The sequence below is a fragment of the Physeter macrocephalus genome, chromosome 14, assembly GCF_002837175.3.
Source record: "Physeter macrocephalus isolate SW-GA chromosome 14, ASM283717v5, whole genome shotgun sequence".
Lineage (NCBI taxonomy): Eukaryota > Metazoa > Chordata > Mammalia > Artiodactyla > Physeteridae > Physeter > Physeter macrocephalus.
In genome coordinates this window covers 28,581,542-28,599,105 of record NC_041227.1, presented here as the reverse complement: position 1 = coordinate 28,599,105, position 17,564 = coordinate 28,581,542, and the positions used below count along the sequence as shown (strand labels likewise).

Here is a 17,564-nt window from a genome sequence, read left to right as displayed (position 1 = left end):
AAAGGGAAACTGGGTATAGTCACGGAAGTCTCCTCTTATGAGATAATAATTAAACTGAGATATAAAGAAGTGAAAAGGAGCTGGCAACACATACCAGAAAGAGAGAGAGAGAGAGGTCGGGGGATGGGGAGAGATGTTCCAGGCAGAGGGAATAGCAAGTGAAAACACCCTTAGATGAAAAAGAGCTTGGCTGGTCAAGGAACTGAAGGAAGAAGGTGTGGGAGCAGAGTGAGCAAGGAGGAGAGAGGTATGGGGTGAGACTGGAGAAATAGGTAGGCGCTAAGTCATGCAGGGCTTTAGGGGTCATATAACATAGTTCGGACTTTTGGTGCAGTGGGAGACTCTTGAAAATTTTCATTGTCATAGCCAAATGGTTTTGAGTAAGTCCTGATTGCAATGTGCAACATGGAAGCTGGAAGACCAGTAGGAAGCGGTCACAGTACATACAAAAAAGAAAATAGATACTCAAATACAAAGTTACATAGTTAAGATGGGACATATGATGGAAATTCATAAGCCACTGTTGAGACAGCAAAACTCTCTCAAATCTGTAATTACACTAAATTCATGTATGACCTCCAGGTTACAGGAGTTGAGCTTATTCTCTCCGCTTGACAGAAGAGAAATCTGTGATCCAAAGAGGTGATACCTGGCTCAAGACTACAGAAGTCACTCACAGAACCAACCAGTCCCTTCAAGCCAGCTTCCATGCCTAACCGTCATGGGACCCAAGGTTTTCTGAGCCAAATTACCATACATTCCCCTGTTAAACCCACCAAACCCTTTGCTTGAAACACTACCCTCAATTTTGCCAGCTACAAATTATCACCCTGATCCCCTCTCTCAGCTCTCCTAAATTTAAAAAAATGTAGATAGCCCAGAAATAAACCCACATACTTTTGGTCAGTTAATCTACAACAAAGTAGGCAAGAATATACAGTGGTGAAAATAGTCTGTTCAATAAGTGGTGCTAGGAAAACTGGACAGATACATGTAAAATAATGAAATTAGAATATTCTCTAACACCATATACAAAAATGAACTCAAAATGGATTAAAGGTCTAAATGTTAGACCGGATACTATAAAATTCTTAGAGGAAAACTTAGGCAGAACACTCTTTGACATAAATTGCAGCAATAGTTTTTTTGAATTTGTCTCCTAAAGTAAAGGAAATAAAAGCAAAAATAAACAAATGGGACCTAATTAAACATAAAAACTTTTGCATAACAAAGAAAACCATCGACAAAATGAAAAGACAGGGACTTCCCTGGTGGCGTGGTGGTTAAGAATCCATCTGTCAATGCAGGGGACTCGGGTTCGATCCCTGGTCCGAAGACCGTGTGCCTAGAGCCCTTGCTCCCCAACAACAGAAGCCACCACCCTCGCCTCAACTAGAGAAAGCCCCTGCGCAGCAACAGAAGACCAAATGCAGCCAAAAATATAAATAAATAAATTTATATATTAAAAATAAAAAATTAAAAGACAACCTACTGAACGGAAGAAAATATATTGCAAATGCTGTGACCAATAAGGGGTTAATATCGAAAATATATGAACAGCTTGTACATCAAAAAAAACTATCAACTCGATTAAAAAATTAGCAAAAGACCTGAATACACATTTTTCCAAAGAAGATATACAGATGGCCAACAGGCACATGAAAAGATGCTCAACATAGCTAATCATCAGAGAAATGCATATTAAGGTGACAATGAGATATCACCTCACACTTGTCAGAACAGTCATCATCAAAAAGAACACAAAGGGCTTCCCTGGTGGCGCAGTGGTTGAGAGTCCGCCTGCCGATGCAGGGGACACGGGTTCGTGCCCCGGTCCGGGAAGATCCCACATGCCGCGGAGCGGCTGGGCCCGTGAGCCATGGTCGCTGAGCCTGCGTGTCCGGAGCCTGTGCTCCGCAACGGGAGAGGCCACAACAGTGAGAGGCCCGCGTACTGCAAAAAAAAAACCACAAACACAAATAATAAATGTTGGTGAGGATGTGGAGAAAAGGGAACCCTTGTGCCCTGTTGCTGGGAAGGTAAATTGGTGCAGCCACTGTGAAAAACAGTATGGAGTTTCCTCCAAAAACTAAAAATAGAACTACCATATGATCCAGCAATTCCACTCCTGGGTATATTAATCTGAAAAAAACAAAAACATTAATTCAAGACTACATGCACCCCAATGTTCAATTACCAAGATATGGAAGCAACGTAAGTGTCCATCAACAAATAATAGATACAAAAGATGTGGCACACACACACAATGGAATACCACTCATCCATAAAAAGAAAGAAATTTTGCCATTTGAAGCAACATGGATGGACTTGGAGGGCGTTATGCTAAGTGAAGTAAGTCAGAGAAAGATTGTATGATATCACTTATATGTGAAATCTAAAAAATACAACAAACTAGTGAATATAACAAAAAAAGAAGCAGATGCACAGATATAGAGAACAAACTAGTGGTTATCAGTGGGGACGGGGGTGTGCACAATATAGGGGTGAGGGAGTAGGAGGTACAAACTATGGGGTGTAAGATAGGCTACAAGGATGTATTGCACAACACGAGGAATACAGCTAATATTTTCTAATAACTGTAAATGGAGTGTAACCTTTAAAAATTATAATTTATTTTTTAATTTAAAAAAAAAAAGCTCAGGAAAAAAGAAAAATACGATTTGGGAATCACCAAAGTTCTCACCAAATCCACGAGGGGGCAAAACAGAATCAGTGGACTTGCTTCCATCCTTTCTCTGGCTCCCAATCGTGGAATTCAGAGCAAAGATGAGGCGGACTCTGAGCTTGGGTGGGTAGGCAGGGGCCAAGGGCAGGAGAGGCCCCAGGAACACGTCAACGGCTCTCCTTCCCTCATATCTACAGTGGAAAGGGTCTCTGCCACCCCCACTGCTAGGCAGAAATGTGGTTTCAGCTTCTGAAAAGTCACAAACCCCTTTTGGTTTAAGTGATAATGTAAGACTCACCTGGTGCCAAGGGGGCGTGGCTTCCACATGTCAGTCAGGCATTGGCTGTGGGCTGCCAAGGGAGGGGCATATATCCTACCAAATATGGAGCTCCCTTTGGGCTTCGGGTAATTCTGCAGGAAATAAAGAAGACAGTGATGAGCCAGTAGCAAGCAACACGAACCACAACTACAGATTGTACACCAACCTGTAATGGGACCTTGATGAGGCACCAACAGTGTCCACTTCAGTCCTGTATCCAGTTTATTCCTGTCCCCTTCCAGCCTCTCTCCTGCTCTTTCTACGGTAAGAACAGGGGATGGCCTATCCTCATGTGGACCCAGACACTGGGAGAGGGTTTTCACAGCATCTGGGACAAAGTCTGTGAGAATCTAATGGATCCTGAGGCCCGGCCTCCTGCCACTGGGATCCTCTAAGCGGTTCCTCCTTTAGGAACCCAGGGGAATCTCTCTTGCCAAACATTTGCCTCCTCTCCTATTTCCTGCCTGACTACAGAGGGATTAGGTCATGCTCTTAAGTTTTGACACATTTTTTTTTCCCTGGGGACCAGGCTAACTTTTTATGACTTTGTCAAAAACAAAGGTCCCATCCTCACCACTTTATCACTTAAACCATAAAATGTTTGTGACTTTTAGCTAAAAGAATGCTTTTTTTACAGCAGAAATACCACATACCCACCCAGTCCCTGGTGGCTTTGGGAGCTCACTAAGCACGATAAAGGTTGATAACAACTGAACATCCAGTATCTGAATCTCCCATCTATCACTGAGGAAATCACCACTGATTTAGCACAGAAATTAAATGAGATTTTTTTCATTCCCTTTTCTAAAACTAAGGGCTTTGCCGATTGGATGCTTCCACCCAGGTCTTTGAATCCCCTGGGCTTCCTATGCCTACGAAGTCTGCTTTTATCCCAGAGTCTCTGAACCCAGCATCAGTCCCCATTTCTGGCCTTTGGAATTTGCTTCGGTTGGGTCCTCCGACTAGGTGAGGGCTGGTCCCTCAATGCTCCCTGAGCTTGGGTATCTCAGTCTCAGAAGTGATCTTAACCCTTAGAGCCCCATTCATGAGACACCAGGCCCCAGCGCAAAGCATCTGGGAGATCCCATGCTCTCTTTGCCCATTCTCATGGCCTCACCATGTGCCCTTCTGAAGCTTCTGTAACTCATTGATCCTCTCACTACCTCTCTGACAGGGTGTTCTTTGATCTTCTCTACCCAATACTCAATATTGGGCCCTTGGGGAGTACCCAGCTCTATGCTAAGGCTCAGCCAGTGTGTATCCCCCAAGGGCAGAAACCATCTCATCCCTTCAAGTCAGAGGCCCCCAGGCAGTCAGTGCTGGGGGTAGAGAGCTGACCCAGAATCTCTCTCTTGCCTCCTGTACATAAAGATACCCCAGAAGACAGTAAAAAAAAAAAAAAAAAGCCAACTTATTAGGTAAAACCCCATCAACTGACGGATAATCTTCACATCTTCACTGTATATCTTTCCTTGACAGGTAAGGGGCACCTAGATCTGGTGGAGAGAGATAGTTTTCTTTTCCTATTGTAAACTATTTTCATGGCCAAAACAGCAGTCAGATGCTTTGCAAATCAGGTACATGGGTCAGGTTGGGGACATGAGAGACGGAGAGAGGAGGGAGGGAAGAGAAAAAGAAGTGAAAACTCTTTCCCAAGAGCTGGAGAGAGCCTGCTCCACATCTTCTTTCATGAGGATTAAGAAGGGGCTGCAGACAAAGCAGATGGGCCTGAATATGTGATGACCCCACCCTATAGCCTGGAATGAAAAGAGCTATCTTGCCCCACATGCCCACCCCACCTACCTCAGGTGCCCACACCATGGAGGCAGCTCATCCTGGGCTTCCTGTCAAACCATGTCAGAACATGTTGGGGGAATAAATTCCCATTATTGATTCAGAATATGGGGGGCTTGGGCCCTCTCCATCTACTATAGTTGCCCTGGAATGTGGGTGAGAACCAGTTAACAATTGCTGGGAGATTATATCCAAAGGGCTCTTCTGGGAAAGACTTGCTGAGGGGCATGAGGCCTTGAGGAGAGAGGAAAACAGCAGTGGGGGAGCCCCAGAGTTACCCCCCTTCTGCAAGTGCTTGCCTGGAACTGAAGACACAGGCCTTTGTGAGCGTCAGAACAGTACACACTTTGAACAGGCAGGAGGCTGGTGGGAGTCCCCATGATAGAATCTACAGGCTGCAAAAAAAATGTGGAGTGGAGGAGGCAACAGAGTGAGGGTTAGGCCAGACAAAAGGGGCCTGAGGGAGGTCATCTCCCAACTTGGTACTCTTGGAATCTATCTGGAACATATAAAAATAGCCTTGGAGAGCAGGGAAGCTGGGGATCTGGCATGGGTCTTCAAGGAGGCTGAAGGGAGACAAGCCCAGCCCTCCCCTAAGGTCTTCCTGATGAAGATGCAGCGGAAAGGAGGGCAAAGCAAGATAGCTTGTGAGTCCTCATTCCTGTTCCCTCACCATCTGGAACCTGGGAACGGAAGGGAACTGACCTTAAGATGTACTGTTGTCACCTGACTGAGACTTGGAGGATGCGACATCAGTGAGTGAGCAGGGGGCTGTGCTGGCCACCAAGGGGCATCTGTGAGCCCCACAGCCTGGCCAACCTGCACAGCTCCTCCTCAAGGAAAAAAAAGCAGGAGAAGAGGCTAAGAGGGCAAAGTAGGAAGACCCTGCGCTCACCTCCTCCCAAGGACACACCAAAAAAACAACATTTACAGAGCACTATCAATGAGAATGACCTGAAGATTAGAAGAAAAGATCTTCTACAACTGAAGACGTAAAGAAGGAGCCACAACAAGTCAAGTAGGAGGAATGGAGATGCGCTATAATTAAGACTCACATCTCCATGTAGACAATCCACAAACAGAAGGGTAATCACAATTGCAGTGATTCTCCTCAAGGAGAGGTGTCCAAGGCCCACACTGGGCTCCCCAGCCTAGGGATCCTGCACCAGGAAGAAGAGCCCCCTGAACGTTTGGCTTTGAAGGTCAGTGGGTCCAGAGAGCTATGGAAAACAGAGACTCCACTCTTAGAAAGGCATACACAAAATCTCCATAGCTTGTGGCAGCCATTTTTGGGAGCTCATCCTACCACAAAGACACTGGTGTTGGCAAGCACCATTTTGGAGTTATCCCTCTAGCTTATTAGGGCTGGGACCTGGCCTTGCCCATGAGCCAGTAAGCACCAGTCCTAAGACCCCCCAGGCCAAGCAGCTAGGTATATGGGACACAGCACCACTCACCAGCAGGCCAGCTGCCATAAACTCTCCTGTGTCCCACAGGAACCCTGAAACCTGGCCCTTCCCACCAGAGAGCCTAGGACTTGACCCTAAACCACCAGTGGGCTGAAACTAGCCCCATGATCTCCTGGGACCCACAACTACCACCATGTGACTGGGCCCTGCCCACTAGCAGGTCAGGATGGGGATTCCCTGGGTCATACAGCCAGCCACACAAGGACAAGGTCCCACTCACTAGCAGCTGGCAGCCTCTGCACTAAGCAGGGCTTAGCAAACAACTGAGATGGGAGTCAGCCATGCTTACCAGAGTGCTCACAGTAGTCAGACCAATCATAATAGAAGGGCCCACACAGCCCACATAGAGGGCAATCAAAGAGCATATAGCTCTGGTGACCACAGGGGAGTGGGATACTGGACCCTCTAGGATGTCCTACATAAAGCAACTTCTCCAAAATCAGGAAACATAACCAACCTACTTAATGCATAGGAATAAAAACAGAAAATTAGGCAAAATGTGGTGAAAGAGGAATGTGTTCCAAATGAAGGAACAAGATAAAACACCAGAAGAACGAAGCAAGGTGGAAATAAGCAATCTACCCAATAAAGAATTCAGGGTAGTGTCCATGAAGATTATCAAAGAACTTAGGAGAAGAATGGATGAACACAGTAAGAAGTTTAACAAGGAGTTAGAAAATATAAAAAAGAACTAAACAGAGCTGAAGAATACAATAACTGAAATAAGAAATACACTAGAAGGAATCAACAGTAGATTAGATGATACAGAGGAACAGATCAGTGAACTGAAAGACACAGTAGTGGAAATCACTCAAGCTAAACAGAAAAAAAAGAAAAAAGAATTTTAAAAAATGAGGACAGTTTAAGAGACCTCTGGGACAACATCCAACATACTAATATTCTCATTACAGGAGAAGAGAGAGAGAAAGGGGCAGAGAACATATTTGAAGACATAATAGCTGAAAACTTCCTTAAACTGGGAAAGGAAATAGACATCCCTAGGAAGTACAGAGAGTCCCATCCAGGATCAACCCAAAGAGGACCACACCAAAACGCATTGTAATTAAAATAGGAAAAATTAAAGATAAAGAGAAAATATTAAAAGCAGCAAGGGAAAAGCAACTAGTTACATACAAGGGAACTCCCATAAGGTTATCAGCTGACTTTTCAGCAGAAACTCTGCAGGCTAGAAGGGAGTGGCACTATATATTTAGAGTAATGAAAGGAAAACACCTACAACCAAGAATACTCTACCAGGTAAGGCTATCATTCAGATTTGAAGGAAAGAAAAGAGTTTTACAGACTAACAAAAGCTAAAATAGTTCAGCACCATTAAACTGACTTTACAAGAAATGATGAAGCGACTTCTCTAAGTGGAAAAGAAAAGGTCACAACTAGAAATATAGAAATTAGTAGGGAAACATCTCATTTGTAAAGGCAAATATACGGTAAAGGTAGGAGATCGACCACTTATAAAGCTAGTAGGAAGGTTAAAAGACAAAAGGAGTAAAATCACCTGTATCTACAATAAGTAGTTAATGATGTAAAATATGATGTCAAACACAGCAAACACGGGGGGTGGGGGCAGGGAGTAAAAATGCAGAGTTGTTAAAATGCATTTGAATTTAAGAGATCAGCATCTTAAAATAATCACGTGTATGTATAGATTGCTATATATTAACCTCATGGTAATGACAGACCAAAAATCTGTAATAGATACAAACACATAAATGGAAAATCTATACACACACACAAAAGAGAAAGGTATCCATACATAACACCAAAGATCAAATGATAAGAGAAGAGAGTAAAAAAGAAGGAACAAAAAAAGAACTATATATATGTATAGTTCTCATATAAATATATATAGTTTTTATGTAAATGTATATATATATTTATATTTGGTCACACCACAGGCTTGCAGGATCTTAGTTCCCTGACCAGAGACTGAAACCGTGCCCTCGGCAGTAAAAGCATGGAGTCCTAATGACTGGACCGCCAGGGAATTCCCAGAAAGAACTACAAAAACAACTCAAAAACAATTAGCAAAATGGCGGTAAGTACATACCAAATATAATTAATTTAAATGTAAATGGACTAAAAGACATAGAGTGGCTGAATGAATAAAAGAACGAGACCCATATATATGCTGCCTACATGAGACTCACTCCATATTAAAAGACACACAGAGACTGAAAATGAGATGAAAAAATGTACTCCATGCAAATGGAAACAAAAAGAAAGTTGGGGGAGCAATACATATATCAGACAAAATAGACATTCAAACAAACACTGTAAAAAAGACAAAGAAGGGCATTACATAATGATAAAGGGACCGATTCCACAAGAAGATATAGTGACTGTAAATATATACGCACCCATCATAGGAAGACATAAATACATAAAGTAAATGTTAACGACATAAAAGGGAGAAATTGACAGTAACACAATAAAATTAGAGACCCTTAACACCCCACGTATATCAAGACAGAAAATCAATAAGGAAACGCTGACCTTAAATGATACTTTAGAGAATATGGGCTTAATAGGTATTATAGAACATTCTAACCAAAAGCAAGAGAATACACATTCTTTGTTTTTTAACATCTTTATTGGAGTATAATTTCTTTACAATGTTGTGTTAGTTTCTGCTGAGTAACAAAGTGAATCAACTACACGTATACTTATATCCCCATATCCCCTCCCTCTTGCGTCTTCCTCCCACCCTCTTTATGCCATCCCTCTAGGTGGTCACAAAACATGAAGCTGATCTCCCTGTGCTATGTAGCTGCTTCCCACTAGCTATCTATTTTATATTTGATAGTGTATATATGTCAATGTCACTCTCTCACCTCGTCCCAGCTTACACTTCCCCCTCCCCATGTCCTCAAGTCCATTCTCTACATCTGCGTCTTTATTCCTGTCCTGCCCCTAGGTTCTTCAGACCTTTTTTTTTTTTAGATTCCATATATATGTGTGTGTGTGTGTGTGTTTCTCTTTCTGACTTATTTTACTCTGTATGACAGATGACAGACTCTAGGTCCATGCACCTCACTACAAATAGTTCAATTTTGTTTCTTTTTATGGTTGAGTAATATTCCATTATGTATATGTGCCACATATTCTTTATCCATTCATCTGTCGATGGACACTTAGATTGCTTCCATGCCCTGGCATTGTAAATAGTTCTGCAACGAATATTGTTATACATGTCTCTTTTTGAATTCTGGTTTCCTCAGGGTATATGCCCAGTAGTGGGATTGCTGGGTCATATGGTAGTTCTAATTTTAGTTTTTTAAGGAACCTCCATACTGTTCTCCACAGTGGCTGTGTCAATTTACATTCCCACCAACAGTGCAAGAGGGTTCTCTTTTCTCCATACTCTCTCCAGCATTCATTGTTTGTAGATTTTTTGATGATGACCATTCTGACTGGTGTGAGGTGATGCCTCACTGTAGTTTTGATTTGCATCATTCTGTTTTATGGCTGAATAATATTCCATTGTTTATAAACACCACAATTGCCTTATCCATTCATTTATAGATGGACACTTAGGTTGTTTCCATATCTTGGTTATTTTAAATAGTGCTGCAACAAACATGGAGGCACATATATCTTTTAAAGTTAGTGTTTTCATATTCTTTGAGTAAATAAATTGGATTTATTCAAAGAAAATGAACTTGGAATTGTTGGATCCTATGATAGTTCTATTTTTAATTTTTTGAAGAGCCTCCCTAGTATTTTCCATAGTGGCTATACCAATTTACATTCCCACCAACAGTGCACAATGGTTTCCTTTTTTCTGTATCCTTGCCAACACTTGTTATTTCTTGTCTTTTTGATAATAACCAATGTAACAGGTGTGAGGTGATATCTCATTGTGGTTTTGATTTGCATTTTCCTGGTGATTAATGATGTTGAGCATCTTTTCATGTGCTTGTTGGCCATCTGCATGTCTTCTTTGGAAAAATGTCTATTCAGGTCCTCTGCCCATTTTTCAACAAGATTGTTTGGGCTTTTTTGCTTTTAGGCTATATAAATTCTTCATATATTTTGGATATTAACCCCTTATCAGATAGTGCAAATATTTTCTCTCATTCAGTAAGTTGCCTTTTTATTTTGTTGATGGTTTCCTATGCTGTGCAGAAGCTTTTTACTTTGATGTAGTCCCACTTGTTTCTTCTTGCTTTTGTTTCATTTACTTTTGGTGTCAGATTCAGAAAACATCACCAAGACCTATGTCAAGGAGCTTACTTCCTATGTTTTCTTCTAGAAGTTTTATGGTTTCAGGCCTTACCTTCAAGCCTTTAATCCATTTTGAGTTAATTTTTGTGTATGGTGTATGAGAGTGGTACAGTTTCACTCTTCTGTGTGTGGCTGTCAATCATATTTCCATATATTAGCAATGGACATGTGTAAAACAAAATTTAAATGCAATACCATTTAATGAATTCAATTAAGTTCCATGATACAAAAGCAATATATAAAAATTAGTTGCATTTCTATACCCTAACAATGAACTATTCAAAAGCACAATTAAGAAAACAATCTCATTAACAATAGCATCAAAAAGAATAAAATACTTAGGAATAAGTTTAACCAAGGAAGTGGAAGATCTGTACACCAAAAACTGTGACATAAATGAAAGAAACTGAAGAAGACATAAGTAAATGGAAAGACATCCTATGTTCATTGTTAAAACGACCAATCTACCTAAAACAGTCTACAGATTTGAAGCAATGTCTATCATAATTCCAATGGCATTTTTCACTGAAATAGAAAAACAATCCTAAAATTTGTTTCGAACCATGAAAGACCCCGAATAGCAAAGCAATCTTGAGAAAGAAGAACAAAGCTGGAGGCATCACACTCTCTGATTTCAAACAGAGCTGTAGTAATCAAAACAGTATAGTACTGGCATAAAAACAGATACATAGACCAATGGAACAGAATAAAGAGCCCAGAAATAAACCCACTCATATGCAGTCAACTAATCTTTGACAAGGACGCCAAGAATACACAATGGGGAAATGATAGTTTCTTCAATAAATAGTGTTGGAAAAACTGGATATCCACATGCATAAGAATAAAATTGGACCCTTATCTTATGCCATACATAAAAATTAACTCAAAATAGATTAAAGACTTAAATGTAAGGCCTGTAACCATAAAACTCCTAGAAGAAAAAATAGGGACGAAATCTCCTTGACATTGGTCTTGGCAATGATTTTCTGGATATGGCAACAAAAGCAAAAATAAACAAGTGGGACTACATCAGACCAAAAAGCTTCTGCACAGCAAAGGAAACAATCAGCAAAATGAAAGGCAACATACATAATGGGAGAAAATATTTGCAAACCATATATCTGATAAGAGGTTAATATCTAAAAGACATAAGGAATTCATACAATGCAATATCAAAACAAAAACAACCCAATTTTTTAAAAAGGGCAAAAGGGCCTGAAGAGACATTTTCCCAAAAAAATTATACAAATGACCAACAGGTATATGAAAATGTACTCATCACTAATCATCAGGAAAATGCAAATCAAAATCACAATGAGATATCACCTCACACTTATTAAGATGGCTATTATTAAAAAATAATAATAAAGACAAGAGATAACAAGTATTGGCAAGGGTGTGGGGAAAATGGAAACTTTGTGCACTGTTGATGAGAATGAAAATTGTTATAGCCACTATGGAAAACAGTGTGGAGTTTCCTCAAAAAGTTAAAAATTGAACTACCATAAAATCCAGCAATCTCACTTCTGAGTATATATCTAAAGGATGTAAAATCTGTATCTCGAAGAGATAACTGCATTCCCGTGTTCATTGCAGCACTATTTACATAGTCAAGATACAGAAATAACCTAACTGTCCATTGACAAATGAATGGATAAAGAAAATGTGGTATTTATAAACAATGGGATATTAGTCAGCCATAAAAATGAAAGAAATCCTACCATTTGCAACATGAATGAAACTAGAAGACGTTATGCTAAGTGAAATAAGCCAGACAGAGAAAGACAAATACTGTACTATCTAACTTAACATGTAGAGTTTTAAAAAGTCAAACTCATAGAACCAGAGAGTAGAAAGGTGTTTGTCAGGGGCTACGGGGGGTAGGGATAGGCGATTTGGGAAGATGTTGGTCAAAGGATACAAACTTGCAGTAATAAGTTTAATAAGTTCTGGGGATCTAATTTACAGCATGGTGATTATGGGTAGTAATACTGTATCGTATAATTGAAATTTGTTGAGAGTATATTCTAAATGTTCCCACCACACACCAAAAAACGGTAACTACGTGAGTTGCTGGATGTGTTAATTAACTTGATTGTGGTAATTATGTCACAATGTATATGTATTATTAAAACATCATGTTGTACACCTTTAACAAATGTTGTACAACCTAAATACATACCATTTTTATTTGTCAATCATACCTCAATAAAGCTGAAAAAATACAATACTATTTACAACTGCTGGAAAAAAATGAGATTTTTACATATAAATTTTTTTTTAAAACATGTACAGGGCTTGAATTTTAAAAACTACAAAACATTGACTAAAGAGGAAATCAAGAAAAACTAAATAAATGGAGAGAGATAATGTGTTCATGGACTGGAAAATTCACTATAGTAAAGAAGTCAATTGTCCCCAGATTGATATATGAGTTTAATACAATTCCTATCAAAATCCTAGCAAGATGTTTTTTATGTAGACAAGATTATCCTCAAATTTAAATGGAAAGGAAATAACAATTTTGAAAAAGAATAATAAAGTGAGAAGAATCTATTCTACTCAATATTAAGGCCTGCTGTATAGCTACAGTAATCAAGAGAGTCTGTTATTGGTGGAGAGATAGACACATAGAAAAATGGAACAGAATAGAGAAGCCAGAAATAGCCCCACATAAGCACTGCCAAGTGATCCGAGGTATTCAGTGGAGTCTTGTCAACACATGGTGTTAGAGCAATTGGATACAAAAGAGTACCTCAAAATGGATCACAGATTTAAATGTAGAACTATAAAACTTTTAGAGGATAAAATCATCAGGACCTAGGGCGGATGACCAAAGAGTTCTTAGATATGTCACTAAAATCATAATCCATAAAATCAATAAACAGGACTTCATCAAGATTTTTTCTCTGCAAAGGATGTAACAAAGGATACACACCAGAATCTATAAAAATTGCTCAAAACTCAACAGTTAAGGGATTTCCCTGGTGGTCCAGTGGTTAGGACTCCATGCTCCCAATGCAGGGGGCCCAGGTTTGATTCCTGGTCAGGGAACTAGATCCTACGTGCATGCTGCAACTAAAAAATAAAAATAAATAAAAAAAAATAAAAATCCCACATACCACGACAAAGTTCACACACACGGCAATGAATATACCGTTTGCAACAACTAAGACCTGGTGCAGCCAAATAAATAAAAATAAATAAATATTTTTATAAACCTCAACAGTTGAAAAAACAAACAATCGAATTAGAAAATAGCAAAAGAGAGGCGGAGTCAAGATGGTGGTGTGGGAAGATGTGGAGTTAGCATCTCCCCACAACTAGGGCGCATGCCAGCCACTGCTGAGGGACTCTGACGCCCAAGGAGATGGGAGGAACCCTAAAGTGAATAGGTAGGATGTAGGGGGACTGAGGGGGGAGGAGAAGTGGAGGCCAGACAGGATTGGCGCCCCTGAGGCTGGGGAGATCAGGAGAGGCAGGTGAGAGGGACTCTCCGGGAAGAGCTGGAGAGGAGTGGAGGGCAATCGTCTGGCCCACTCTGGCCAGGGAGCCTGCTGAGCTCCCAAGCTGGTACCCCACCCCTCCAAAGGCCCATCCATGCTGTGTGGGTCCGGGGTCATAAGAAGCAGACTGGGGAGATCAGGAGAGGTAGACTGGAGAAGCCATCCAGGAAGAACAGGAGAGGAGCAGAGGGCTATTGCCCTGCCCACTCGGCCCAGGGAGACTGCTGAGCTCCCAGGCCAGTCCCCTGCCCTCCAAACCCCCTCCAGGCCACATGTGTCCTTGGGGGCATTGGAGGGAGGCTGAGGGGAGATCAGGAGAGTTAGGTAGGAGGGGCCCTCCCAGACTGGAGGAGCAGGAGAGGACAGGAGGTCATTTGCCCTGCCCACTTGAGCCCAGAAAGACTGCTGGGCTCCCGGTTGAGGTCCCCTGCCCTCTAAGACCAGGGGTGGGAGGCACGCCTGGGCCCCTTCTGTTCCTTGAGCCTAAGCCCCATCCCCCACAGCCCCCATGACCTTTTCCAGCCCTGTGGGTCCTGAGAATTGGTCCCGCCCACAGCCCAAACCTCACCCTTGCTTAGGCCCCACCCTCCACAGCCAAGGCCTTTCCCCCAACACACACCATTTTTTTTCTTTTCTCTCCTCCTCTTTTTTACTATTGTGGTACTGATGTACCTTCTGGTTATTGATCCATCCATATTTTTATTTTTATATTCTTCCTAATATATCTGTTAGTTTCCTAGTCTAATTTTATTTTTTACTTTGTTATTGTTTTTTGTTTTTTTTTTTTGCCACCCCAGGCAGCTTGTGGGATCTTGGTTCATGAGCCTGGGGTCAGGGCGAAGCTCCTGCAGTGGAAGCTCTGAGTCTGAGCAACTGGACTAACAGAAAACCTCAAACCCCAAGGAATATTCATCAGAGTGAGGTCTCACGGAGTTCCTCACCTCAGCACCAAGACCCAGCTCTACCCAATAGCCTACAAACTCCAGTGTTGGAAGCCTCAGGCCAACCAACCAGTAAGACAGGAACACAATCCCACACATTAAAAAAACAAAAACAATGAGATGGTAAAAAATATGTCACAGATGAAGGAGCAAGGTAAAAACTTACAAGACCAAATAAATGAAGAGGAAATAGGCAATCTACCTGAAAAAGAATTCAGAGTAATAATAGCAAAGATGATCCAGAATCTCAGAAATAGAATGGAGGCACAGATGGAGAAAATACAAGAAATGTTTAACAAAGATCTAGAAGAACTAAAGAACAAAAAACAGATATGAACAACATAATAACTGAAATGAAAAATACACTACAAAGAATCATTAACAATAACTGAGGCAGAAGAACAAACAAGTGAGCTGGAAGACATAGTGGTGGAAATAACTGCCAAGGAGCAGAATAAAGAAAAAAGAATGAAAAGAATCAAAGACAATCACAGAGACCTCTGGGACAATACTAAATGCACCAACATTCAAGTTATAGGGGTCCCAGAAGAAGAAGAGAAAAAGAAAGGGTCTGAGAAAATATTTGAAGAGATTATACTTGAAAACTTCCCTCACATGGGAAAGGAAATAGTCATCCAAGTCCAGGAAGCACAGAGAGCTCCATACAGGATAAGCCCTAGGAAAAACACACCAAGACACATATTAATCAAACTAACAAAAATTAAATTCAAAGAAAAAATATTAAAAGCAACAAGGGAAAACCAAGAAATAACATACAAAGGAATCCCCATAAGGTTATCAGCTGATTTTTCAGTGGAAACTCTGCAGGCCAGAAAGGACTGGCAGGATAAAATTAAAGTGATGAAAGAGGAAAACCTACAACCAAGATTACTCTACCCAGCAAGGATCTCATTCAGATTTGATAGAGAAGTCAAAAGCTTTTCAGACAAGCAAATCTAGGAAAATTCACCACCAAACCAGCTTTTTTTTTTTAATTTTTGAATTTTATTTATTTTTTTATACAGCAGGTTATTAGTCATCCATTTTATACACATTAATGTATACATGTCAATCCCAATCTCCCAATTCATCACACCACTACCCCCGCCTCCCGCCGCTTTCTCCCCTTGGTGTCCATACGTTTGTCCTCTACATCTGTGTCTCAATTTCTGCACTGCAAAACAGTTCATCTGTACCATTCTTCTAGGTTCCACATATATGCATTAATATATGATATTTGTTTTTCTCTTTCTGACTTACTTCACTCTGTATGACAGTCTCTAGATCCATTCACGTCTCTACAAATGACCCAACTTCGTTCCTTTTTCTGGCTGAGTAATATTCCATTGTATATATGTACCACATCTTCTTTATCCATTCGTCTGTTGATGGGCATTTAGGTTGCTTCCATGACCTAGCTACTGTAAATATTGCTGTAATGAACAAGGGGTACATGTATTTTATGGAATTAGGAATGGGATTCCTGGGTCATATGGTAGTTCTATTTTGAGTTTTTAAAGGAACCTACATACTGTTCTCCATAGTGGCTATATCAATTTAAATTCCCACCAACATTGTAAGAGGGTTCCCTTTTCTCTACACCCTCTCTAACATTTATTGTTTGTAAATATTTTGATGATGGCCAGTCTGACCTGCGTGAGGTGATACCTCATTGTAGTTTTGATTTGCATTTCTCTAATAATTAGTGATGTTGACCATCTTTTCATGTGTTTGTTGGCAATCTGTATATCTTCTTTGTACAAATGTCTATTTAGGTCTTCTGTCCATTATTGGATTGGGTTGTTTGTTTTCCTGATATTAAGCTGCATGAGCTGCTTCAAAACCTTGCAGATTAACCCTTTGTCAGTCACTTCATTTGCAAACATTTTCTCCCATTCTGAGGGTTGTCTTTTCCTTTTGTTTATAGTTTCCTTTGCTGTGCAAAAATTTTTAAGTTTCATTAGGTCCCTTTTGTTTGTTTTTGTTTTAATTTCCATTACTCTAGGAGGTTTCTATCTTGTTCCATTGATCTATATTTCTGTTTTTGTGCCAGTACCATATTGTCTTGATGACTGTAGCTTTGTAGTATAATCTGAAGTCAGGGACTCTGATTCCTCCAGCTCCGTTTTTTTCCCTCAAGACTGCTTTGGCTATTCGGGGTCTTTTCTGTCTCCATACACATTTTAAGATTTTTTGTTCTAGTTCTATAAAAAATGCCATTGGTAATTTGATAGGGATTGCATTGAATCTGTAGATTGCTTTGGATACACTAGTCATTTTCACAATATTGACTCTTCCAATCCAAGAACATGGTATATCTCTCCATCTGTTGGTATCATCTTTAATTTCTTTCACCAGTGTCTTATACTTTTCTGCATACAGGTCTTTCATCTCCCTAGGTAGGTTTATTCCTAGGTATTTTATTCATTTTGTTGCACTGGTAAATGGGAGTGTTTCCTTAATTTCCCTTTCAGAATTTTCATCATTAGTATATAGGAATGCAATAGATTTCTGTGCATTAATTTTATATCCTGCAACTTTACCAAATTCATTGATTAGCTCTGGTAGTTTTCTGGTGGCATCTTTAAGATTCTCTATGTATAG

The 17,564-nt window shown here is 40.4% G+C and overlaps 1 long non-coding RNA gene and 1 other non-coding gene across 2 annotated transcripts in view; one reads left to right on the top strand and one right to left on the bottom strand.

Moving 5' to 3' along the window:
• Positions 1-2,984: 2,984 nt before the first annotated feature.
• LOC129392765 (uncharacterized) overlaps positions 2,985-17,564 on the bottom strand; it is a 56,314-nt gene continuing 41,734 nt past the window's right edge. Inside the window, exon 3 of the long non-coding RNA XR_008619257.1 lies at positions 2,985-3,097. This is a non-coding gene — a long non-coding RNA (uncharacterized lncRNA). The remainder of the gene's footprint in view (positions 3,098-17,564) is intronic.
• TRNAW-CCA (transfer RNA tryptophan (anticodon CCA)) lies at positions 13,495-13,567 on the top strand. The gene has a single exon. It is a non-coding gene; the product is annotated as a tRNA-Trp (tRNA).